The 10,250-nt window shown below is 48.9% G+C and overlaps 1 long non-coding RNA gene across 1 annotated transcript in view; it reads right to left on the bottom strand.

The window, feature by feature from the left end:
• Positions 1-10,250, bottom strand: part of LOC121496512 — a 37,818-nt gene that overhangs the window by 17,751 nt on the left and 9,817 nt on the right. The gene's annotated exons all lie outside the window — the stretch shown is intronic.

The following is a 10,250-nucleotide window of genomic DNA, read 5'->3' as shown; positions in this document are numbered from 1 at the left end:
ATGAGCAGAGCCATGCCCGAGGGACCCGCTGTACCTCTAAGAGCTGGTGAGGACAGCTGGGAACCAGCAGGACAGCCCTTGAAGAGGCAGGGAGCCGGCCTACTTGCAACGGGGAAGGTGGGATTGGCAAAGTGAGCGGGGCCAGGTCCCAGGAAGCCCAGAGCGCATTCACCACCTCCCAATCCCAGGATTTTCTTTTCTAAACAGGCACTGGTAGGTGGGGAGAGGGTTCACCACCTCTAGGGAGCAGCCTCCCTAAGAAGAATGCAGACTTCGCGGGTCAGGGAGAGTCATGCTGCAGGCCCGTCCTGCAGGCCATAGACATGGTGGAGAGGACTGGGGCCCATGGCTTCTGCCTCTGGTCAGCCTGGCTCCTCTGACTGAAGACCTTTAGCTCCTTCTCGCCTAGCCTATTCATTGATCCCTTTTCATAAATGTCAGACAACCTAACCCAAACTGGCCTCAACAAAGTGGGGATGTATTGACTCCAATAAAAGTGAAGAGAGAATTCCAGCTCAGAGGTGGCTTGTTCAGGGACCTAGGCCATGCCCCCAAACCTGTTTCTATCTGCTTTAGCAGAGTCACTTCCATTCTCAGGCAGGCTCTTCCCACAAAGGGGCCAGATGGCTGCAGCAGCAACAGCCCGGTAGCCTCTGAAGGTCAAATCTGGCAGGTAAGGTGGTCTGTTTCCCAGCAGCAAAGGGCTCTGATTGGCCTCTCATTAGGTCCTGCATCCATCCTGGAACCCATGTTCTGCCCAGGGGAATGCAATGCTCTGACTGGCCAGGATAGAACCACTTCTGGAATTGAGGGTCAGCTCCATGGAGAGTCTGAGGATTGAGTGCAGAGTGCAGGGAAAAGGCCAAATTGTAGTTTTGGTAACATGTTACCAAAAGAAATGGGAATAGATGCTAGGTAGCACAGATATGCATTTCAGGTGGCTTTGGCCCTGCAATCAGAGCCCCAGTGCTGGCCTCCACTCCTGCCCTCTTTTCCTCCACTCCCACTATTTCACCAGAGTGAATGCCTGAGTAGCTAGGAGCCAAGAATTCACAGTTGCCTTGACCCACAGACCCCTGATGTTTGGACTCCTCAGGGCAGTGGTCACCTGGGCAGTCTGACCCTCCCATCCCTGGGAAATGTGACTGGTTGTCACAGTGAAAGGGAGATACCATGGGCTGCTAGTGATGAAGGCTGAGAATGCAAAGCACAGGACAGAGCCACACAACAAAGAGTTATCCCACCCAAAATGCCAATGGCATTCTTATTGGTCATCCCTACCATTGGGGCTCATCTGTAGATGCTCCCCTACACTGGCCTTGCATTGGGTCTCCTAGTACTTGTCATGGACCATAGGCATCCCTCTTGAAGAGTGGAAACCATGCGTGATAGATGGCCACATGCCAAGCATCCCCCGTTACTCTTCATCCTGCAGTTCTGTTGGCATTTCTACCTCTTCCTCTGTTGTTAGGTCCCAGAGGCAGGACACCAGGTGTTTTGCTTCTCTTGAATCCTTCCTGACACATAAGAGAATAGAATAATAGAATGAATGAATAAGGCTGCCCTGACTGGGACAATTTTTTTATAAGCTGAGATTTGGGTTGGACCACTGTATTCAGAGTGGTTTATAAATGTGATCATTGGATTGAAATATTAATTGCCACCAATTTCGAGCAATAGCCCCAACAGGTGCTTTAAAAAAAAAAAAAGATTTTATCTATCCATGAGAGACACAGAGAGGCAGAGACACAGGCAGAGGGAGGAGAAGCAGGATCCATGCAAGGAGCCCAATGCAGGACCGGATCCCAGGAATCCGGGATCAGGCCCTGAGCCAAAGGCAGACACTCAACCACTGAGCCACCCAGGCGTTCCCCCAACAGGTGCTTTGAAGAGGGAAGTTTAAAGCTAGAAAGAAGCGTGACCAAGCATATTTCTGAACAGAGGTAATAACTAAGGCTACTGTGGCTGTGGGTTTGGGGTCAGCCTGGCTAAGTCTAGGCCTGTGGGTCTAGCATCTTCCCCAGACTGGAGTCAGACCTTGACTCTAAAAGTCTCTAGACCAGACTGGCTATTCATGAGAAAGTCAGGTCTGTCCCACTGAAGTAGTCCTTCCAAGGGTGGAAGAGGTACACAGGAAGAGGGTACAAGAGGAAGAGGTACACAGGAAGAGGCAGAGCCAAGTCCAGGGTGCCCTATCTTCCTGCAGTTGCCCATCTGGCCCACCCAGCTCATTGGTGCCTGGTGCTAGACCAATTGAAAGGTCCTGAACTTTTCAGATACTAGAATCTGGTCTTCATCCTTCCCACCCTACTACCTCCAGAGGACAATGACTCTTCCATTGGCCATGAAGCCTGGTGGCTTACAGGTTAGAGAATGAGTAGCCAGGATCAAGGGAACTAAACTGGCAAATCCAATCATAAAACTGAGGTGGAGTACATAAGGGCAGCCTCTTCCATCTCCTCTGAGGTCCCAGGCTCCCTACCATGTTTGGCAGGGCAGTAAATCAGGCCTGTGGCTGCTGGTAGCCCATCAGAGGGAGGGTAGCTTCAAACTACACCACCAAGTCTCCCCACCTACCAGCCCCTCTCTAGTCAATATCCATGTCCCCTTGACCCAAGACCACCAGACATTTGATTTCTGTCACACAGAGATAGATCTATTGTTTTGCCCACTCTGGAAACTAAGGTAAGTGGAATCAACCAGCATGCACTCTTGTATCTGGCTTCTTTTGCTCAAGAGTTTTTTTTTTTTTTTTTTGTTTTTTTTTTTTTTAAGATTTCATTTGTTTGTTTGAGAGTGAGCAAGCACAAGTTAGGGGAAAGGGCAGAGGGAGAGGGAGAGGGAAAAGCTCACTCCTCAGTGATCAGGGAGCCTGACAAGGCGCTTCATCCCAGGACCTGGAGATCATGATATGAGCCAAATGCAGATGCTTACCCAACTGAGCCACCCCAGTGCCTCTCAACAATGTTTTGAACCCAATTTATACTCTCATACATATCAATAATTTACTCCTTTTTCTTTCTGAGCATCTCCATGTTTGCCATGCCACAATGTGCTTATCTACTTGCCTATTATGGACATTGAGATTGTTTCCAATTTGGAATTTTAAAGTTGCTATGAATATGTTTGTATGATTCTTTTTGGTGGACTAAAGTTTTCATTTCTCTTTGGCTCCACCATCTCACCCTCCTGTACCAGAGTATGAGAAATCTGGGTGCACCACACAATCTGACCATTAAAGAAGTGAATCAAAGCATGTTACTACTGTGCAAAACACTCTCTGATGACCTAATGACAGAATACTTAATTATAATAAGGAATTATTCTAAATTTTTATTTTTTTATTTTTATTTTGTAAAAGATTTTTTTTATTCACGAGAGACACAGAGAGAAAGGCAGAGACATAGGCAGAGGGAGAAGCAGGCTTGCTGAGGAGAGCCCAACACAGAACTTGATTCCAGGATCCCGGGATTAACCTGAGCCAAAGGCAGACGCTCAACCATTGAGTCACCTACATGTCCCTATTGTAAATTTTTATTATTTTTTTAAGATTTTATTATTTGTTTATTCGTGAAAGAGAGATAGAGAGAGAGGCAGAGACACAGACAGAGGGAGAAGCAGGCCCCTCTCATGGAGCCCTATGTGAGACCTGATCCTAGATCCCAGGATCACACCCTGAGCCAAAGGCAGATGCTCAACCACTGAGCCAGCTCGGTGTCCCCCTATTGTAAATGTTTTTTTTTTTTTTTTTTTTAAAGATTTTATTTATTTACTCATGAGGGACACAGAGAGAGAGAGGCAGAGACACAGGCAGAGGGAGAAACAGGCTCCACGCAGGGAGCCCGATATGGGACTCGATCCAGGGTCTTCAGGATCACGCCCTAGGCTTAAGGTGACACCAAACCTCTGAGCCACTGGGGCTGCCCTATTGTAAATTTTTAGATGTGAAAATGACTTTATGTTCAGCTTAAAAGAAGTCCTAAAAAAAAAAAAAAAGAAGAAGAAGAAGTCCTCATCTGAGATACACGTAGAAATACTTATGGATGAAATGCTATGATATCAGGGAGATGAGAAATAAGGAACAGATAACACAAGGTGGGGCAGCCCAGGTGGCTCAGCGGTTTAGCACCGCATTCAGCCCAGGGCCTGATCCTGGAGACCCGGGATCGAGTCTCATGTCGGGCTCCCTGCATGGGGCCTGCTTCTCCCTCTGCCTGTGTCTCTGCCTCTCTCTATGTGTGTCTCATGAGTAAATAAATAAAATCTTTTTTTTAAAGATTTTATTTATTTGTGAGAGACACACACAGAGACAGAGACAGAGAGAGGCAGAGAGAGAGGCAGAGACACAGGCAGAGGGAGAAGCAGACTCCATGCAAGGAGCCCAACATGGGACTCGATCCCGGGTCTCCAGGATCAGGCCCTGGGCTGAAGGCAGCGCTAAACCGCTGAGCCACTCGGGCTGCCCAATAAATAAAATCTTTAAAAAAAAAAAGATGACACAAGGTGGCCATGAATGGGTCACTGTGGAACCTGTGTGATTGGTACAAGCTGAGTTCATCACATGCTTCTCTCTACTTCTATGTTGAAAGAAGACCAGAGCCAGACAGAAGTTAAAGCAGTGAAGGCATGTTTTGTTTTGTTTTGTTTTGTTTTGTTTTGTTTTTTTGAAGGCATGTTTTATTCTGGAAATATTGCTGTGGGGGGGGGAGCAGGGGGGGAAGGGACCTCAGTAGAGAACTGAACTCCATTCTGAATACAAGGACAAGTGGAGATTTATAGGCAAAAGAGCAGGGTGGGGTCAGTGAATGGGAAATTACAAAGAAGGAACATGGGGAAAGGGGAAGTTCTAGCTGAACCGACTGGATAGAATTCTTGCTAAAGACAGGCCAGAGTAAAAAATGTTGAGACGGATGGGTGAGGAATTTGACCAGGTATCAGGGGAGTTCAGATACCAAGGGTCTAGGATTCTGTAAACTGAACCAGCAGGATTCCCGCTAAAACTAGACTAAACAGGCCAAGGTCTGGGCCAGAGGAGCCTGGTTCTAATTATGTTAAGAAGAGAGTCCTTGGCAGTGTATTCTTGACTTAATTTTTTTTTACATTTTATTTATTTGAGAGAGAGAGAGAGAGAGAGAGAACATAAGCAGAGGGAAAGGGACAAGCGGATCCCTCTGTCCCCAGCAGGGAGCCTAATGTGCGGCTCTATTCCAAGATCCCGAGATCATGACATGGGCCAAAGGCAGAGGCTTAACTGACTGAGCCACCCAGGTGCCCCAATTCTTGACATTTTAATTTTAAAAATACTCCAGTGGCCAGTGGGCCTTACAAGGCCCCTCCCTCTTTGACAGCATCTCCTGCTCTGCCCACCTGCTGTGCTCTGGCTGTGAAGCCCTCCCTGCTGTTTCTCACCAGTACCAGGCATCATCCCGCACTAGCCTTTGTGCTGGCTGGTCCCTGTGTCTGGCACACTCTTCCTCATAGCCCATGGCTGTGTGGAGCTGCAGGAATTAGAAAAACAGCAGGTGCAGGAAGGACTCTGTGACCTTCCCCTGAAGCAGGTCATAGACCCTCAGGTGAGAGGTGGCTTCTCTATATCCACAGGAAAGGAGCAACCTTATCTCCAAGACACAGATGTCCCACCACGTTTTCTTACACCTCTTCCTTCTTCCTCAAACCTAGCATTGAAAGGCTCAGGTTTCACTGCTTCAAGTCTATATTTCCTGATAAAGGTTCCCATGTTGCATAACATATTAAATAAGTTTCTGTTATTAATCTGCTTTTTTGTTACAGACTCCCCAGCCAAGAACTTAGAGGGATAGAAGAACAGATATTTTTCATCCTCTACATTTGCCTTCAAGCCTTTGCTCAAATGCCATTTTCTCAATGAGATCCACCCTGACCACCTGCTTAGAACTGCAAACCCCCACTTGTCTCTTTTCCCATAGCCCTTAGTACTCTCGGAAGTGCTATAAAATTTACTTACTGCTTATGGTGATTATTTATTGCCTGTCTCCTTCCTCTAGCCTGTAAGATCTACCAGCCAGGGATCTCCTTTATTTTGTTGTCCACAAATATATTGCCAGCTCCTGTAACAATGGCTGGCATACAGAAAGAATCAATAATATTTTGAATTGAAAGAAAGGGAGAAACAGAAGCAGGGAGATAGGTTAGGGGAAGAAAGAGTGGGGTATGGCATAATATTTTTCTAGGGGGACAGAGCCGCATCTGGAGGCCCTCTGGTTCTACAGGTTTGTTGTCCGCTTTAATATCTTGTTTGATTAATCTCAGAAATAAAAGCAAGAGCAATTGCTTGCTCTAGTGTATAGGCTGGTCTTAGGACAAAGTCACCAATGTCAGTGACCTCAAAGGGCTTCAGAGTGACAAATCCAGACCCCTCAGTTGCTTGATCCCAGGTACACTAAGGCTCTGCAGGAGGAATTGGGGCATCGTCATGGTGTCCAGGGGCCCCTGCTGGTCTGTATCCTGCCAAGAGGACACCTCCAACAGGCAGACCCCAGGCCACAGGAGGGGAAGGACTCCTGCGGGGAGGAGTACTGGCAAACACCCCTTCTTTGTCACCGTGTCCAGGGGGAGCTTCCTGGAGTGAGCCAATGACCCAGGATGGGCTCCCACCCTGCGGCAGAAAGCCTTTGCCTCACTATTGATGGGTGCGGCTTTAAAATTACCTTCTTTCTCTAGGTTTTCTCTCTCTGCTTCCTCAGAGAATGAAGATGAACCAGGGGTGGGGCCAAAGGGCCAAAGAGCCAAGGGGAGCATTATTAGCAAACCACACAGTGAGGTCTTCTGACAGCCATAGCAGCCCTGGTCCCAACCGAGGGAGGAGGGAGGGAAGGGGAGCCCATCCGAGTGTGGGGCTGAATTCTGTCTGACCAGGCTCTGCCTCCCCTACCCAGTGGACTACCCGCCCCCTCCCCCACTAGGCCAGATCCTTGAGGCAAGAGAAAGCTGCAAAGCAAGAAACAGTGGCCCTCGGAATTGGGAATCAGGTCGCGAGTTTACCTCGTGCAAACTAGCTCCCTGGAAACCTGCGGGGAAGAGATGACTCAACACACACATCCCAGAATCCTCACTGACTCTCGGCAAATGCACCATCCCCTACACCCCCTCTGCCGCAGCTGCGGGGGGAGTGCAGTTTGCCTCCCTCCTCTTACTCCTCTGGTACTGCTCGCCTGGAGCAGCAAACACAGAAAGACCTTATTCACAGGCTCCACCGCTTAGGCCCTCTATTGAAAGCTTTCTGAAAATGCAAATTCCTCAGAAGGAGATTCTTTCCAAAGGCTTTAAAGTTGCATATTCCCACTGAGAGCAGTTAAGCCGACCAAGACCTCCCTGGGCAGGAGGCTCCTTAAAACTAATATTTACGCATAAAGGAGGAATGTCTGAAACAGCCAGAAAGCAGAACTTGCAGCTCTGAAGTCAGGCTAGACGACAAAGGGCGGGAGCCTGGGGTCTCTGGGCCTCACCTCACTGGGGGGCGCACAGGTGGGAAGCCCCCAGCTTTTGCTGTCTGTGCCCCTCCCCCACCTCAGCCTGGCCTCTTTCCCTGCGGCCTTGTGCCAGTGCCCACGTTAGTCCTGGGTGACTGGGACCCAACAACAAGACAGAATTGTTGCCCACCGGAAGCTGAAGTGCAGTGAGCTGGACAAGCCTCTAGGGGAGCAAACTTTCCCCTCTCCTGGGGCCCTGAGCCTGCCTGCGCCTTTCACTCCATAGAACCCAGAGGTTCTGGTCTCGGCCCTTCTCCAGGGGAGCAGATCCCCAGTGGGGTGACTGTAGTGTCAATAGGTTTGGGTATGTTGAGTCTTGTATTTGTAGAGGAGGCCCCTTCTCCAGTGCTTCAGGCTCAACCTCTGGCTGGCTCTCATGGGGTGCCTCTCCCTCACACAGAGGCTGAGTCTGGGCAAAGGGGTGCCCTCTCCTCCCTCAGGCATCAGACAGGATTCAAGCCAAGTTAATGGAGGAAGACAGGCTCCCCCCCCCCCCCCCCACCTATCCTACCTCCCACCAAGAGATCACTTGGCTAAAATGGATGTTTTGTCCCCTCATTATATAAGATCTCACACCATGTATTCATGACCCCTTCTTCTCATTTCTCGTGGAAATCGTTCCAATTGGTCATTTTCAGCGGCTGCTCGATGTCGCATCCCCTGACTGTCTCACCACTGGTCAAACAAGACTGAAGGATGGCAGGTTAGGTCACCCCAAAATATGCCCCTTTGGCCTACGGATTATTTGGAGCTAAAAGCACTCAAAGAAGAGCAGCTCCAGGAAGGGCAGTCTGACCACCTCTTTTCTCTCAGAAAGCAGGTTAAAAGCTCACACGATGCCCTCCCTCTACCCCAGGGGAAAGTAGCACCCTCAGCGCCAAGGGCAGGTAGTCGAGACCTAGAGAATGCCGTGCACACAGGCCTCGTCCAGGTACTTTCTATCTTCCTGCGGCCTCCTCACGCTAGTTTAATCATTTTCCCAATAAATAAATAAAATCTTAAAAAAAAAAAAAAAAAAAAAAGGGCAGCCGGTGGCTCAGCAGTTTAGCGCCACCTTCAGCCCAGGGCCTGATCCTGGAGACCCGGGATTGAGTCCTACATCCGGCTCCTGCATGGAGCCTGCTTCTCCCTCTGCCTGTGTCTCTGCCTCTCTCTCTCTCTCTGTGACTATCATAAATAAATAATTAAAAAAAATTTTTTTTTTTAATTTCCCACAGTCGTCTCTCTTTGTTCAACCGGGAGGAAAAGTAAGTGGTTGTCACCCTCTCTCTGGGTCTTCACTTCCTTTGAAGAGTTCCCATGTCACATAAAACTTCTATAGATTTGTATGCCTTTCTCCTGCTCGCCTGCCCGATGTGTCTAATTTTCAGTCTCGGACATAAAACAACAACAACCACAACAAAAAACACCTCAAGAGAGGAGAAAGGACGCCTCACCCACAGAGGCCTCGGGCTGGTGACCGGCCTCGCCCAGAGCGCCCACCAGCCCGCCCCTTTCCCAGCATTCCAAGGGACTGTCCTATGATTCACTCTAATTGGACCGCCTTGGGTCACATGACCACTGGCGATCCAGAGGAGTGTGCTGATTGGCTTAGGCCACCGTGGGCCCCGCCTTGGGGGCGGGCTGAGGTTAATTTTGGGTGAATAAGGCTGCCCCCTGAAGCAGAATGTCTGAATGAAAATTAGGTTATTTTTTTTTTTTTTTGAAAATTAGGTTATTTTAATTAAGGAAGCCTGGAATGCTGGGAAGGTGATCAATACACATGTGTGCTCAGTATTGTTTTGTGGGTTTTTTTTTTAAGATTTATTTATTTATTTATTTATTTATGATAGAGAGAGAGAGAGAGAGAGTCAGAGACACAGGAGGAGGGAGAAGCAGGCTCCATGCAGGGAGCCCGATGTGGGACTCGATTCCGGGACTCCAGGATCGTGCCCTGGGCCAAAGGCAGGCGCTAAACCGCTGAGCCACCCAGGGATCCCCTAGGTGTTTTTTTTCTTAATATTTAATTTATTTATTCACGAGAGACACAGAGAGAGAGAGACAGGCAGAGACACAGGCAGAGGGAGAAGTAGGCTCCCTGTGGGGAGCCCTACGTAGGACTCCATCCCAGGACTCCAGGACCCTGGGACCATGACCCAAGCTAAAGGCGATAGATGCTCAACCACTGAGCCACCCAGGCATCCCAAGATACCTACTTTTTGCATAAGATTCCTTCTCAGTGCCACCCTCCTCTAATTGCCAGACACCCCTGCTCCCACCGCCATACCCTCTTCAGACTTGCCCTATCCCTGTCTCTGAGAGCTAGCCACCCCAAGATCAGACTTCATGATTATGACTTCCATAGCCTGAGCAATGAGCACAGAAACGAGTCAGGGTGGCCTTCTAGGGTTGGGACATGTGATGTTCAATTCTCATTCCTCAGCCGCCAGTTACGGAGAGGGAAGTATTTCCCTAGAACCAGAAACCCAGGAAAGATACCCCCAAGGGCCCATCTAGCATGTGTTTTTAGACTAATTCATTACTCTTCCTTTAAGCCAGTCACATCTTGCCAGAACGCTGACCTGGCATCAGATAAAGTAGCCCCCTTCCTCTATCCTACCAATGGGAAAACAGTGGAAGTCTGTAGAAATCTGACTGTAGTGAATGCTGTACTGCGCCACCAGATCAAGGCACTCATTCCCGTAGATTCCAGAAGTGTTGGCTGCTGAGTGCTCACAGTTGTACCCAACTCTGGGAATTGCC

The sequence above is a fragment of the Vulpes lagopus genome, chromosome 8 (assembly GCF_018345385.1).
Source record: "Vulpes lagopus strain Blue_001 chromosome 8, ASM1834538v1, whole genome shotgun sequence".
In the NCBI taxonomy this organism is placed as follows: Eukaryota; Metazoa; Chordata; class Mammalia; order Carnivora; family Canidae; genus Vulpes; species Vulpes lagopus.
The sequence above is the reverse complement of the archived record's forward strand: the minus strand, read 5'-3'. Positions and strand labels throughout refer to the sequence as shown.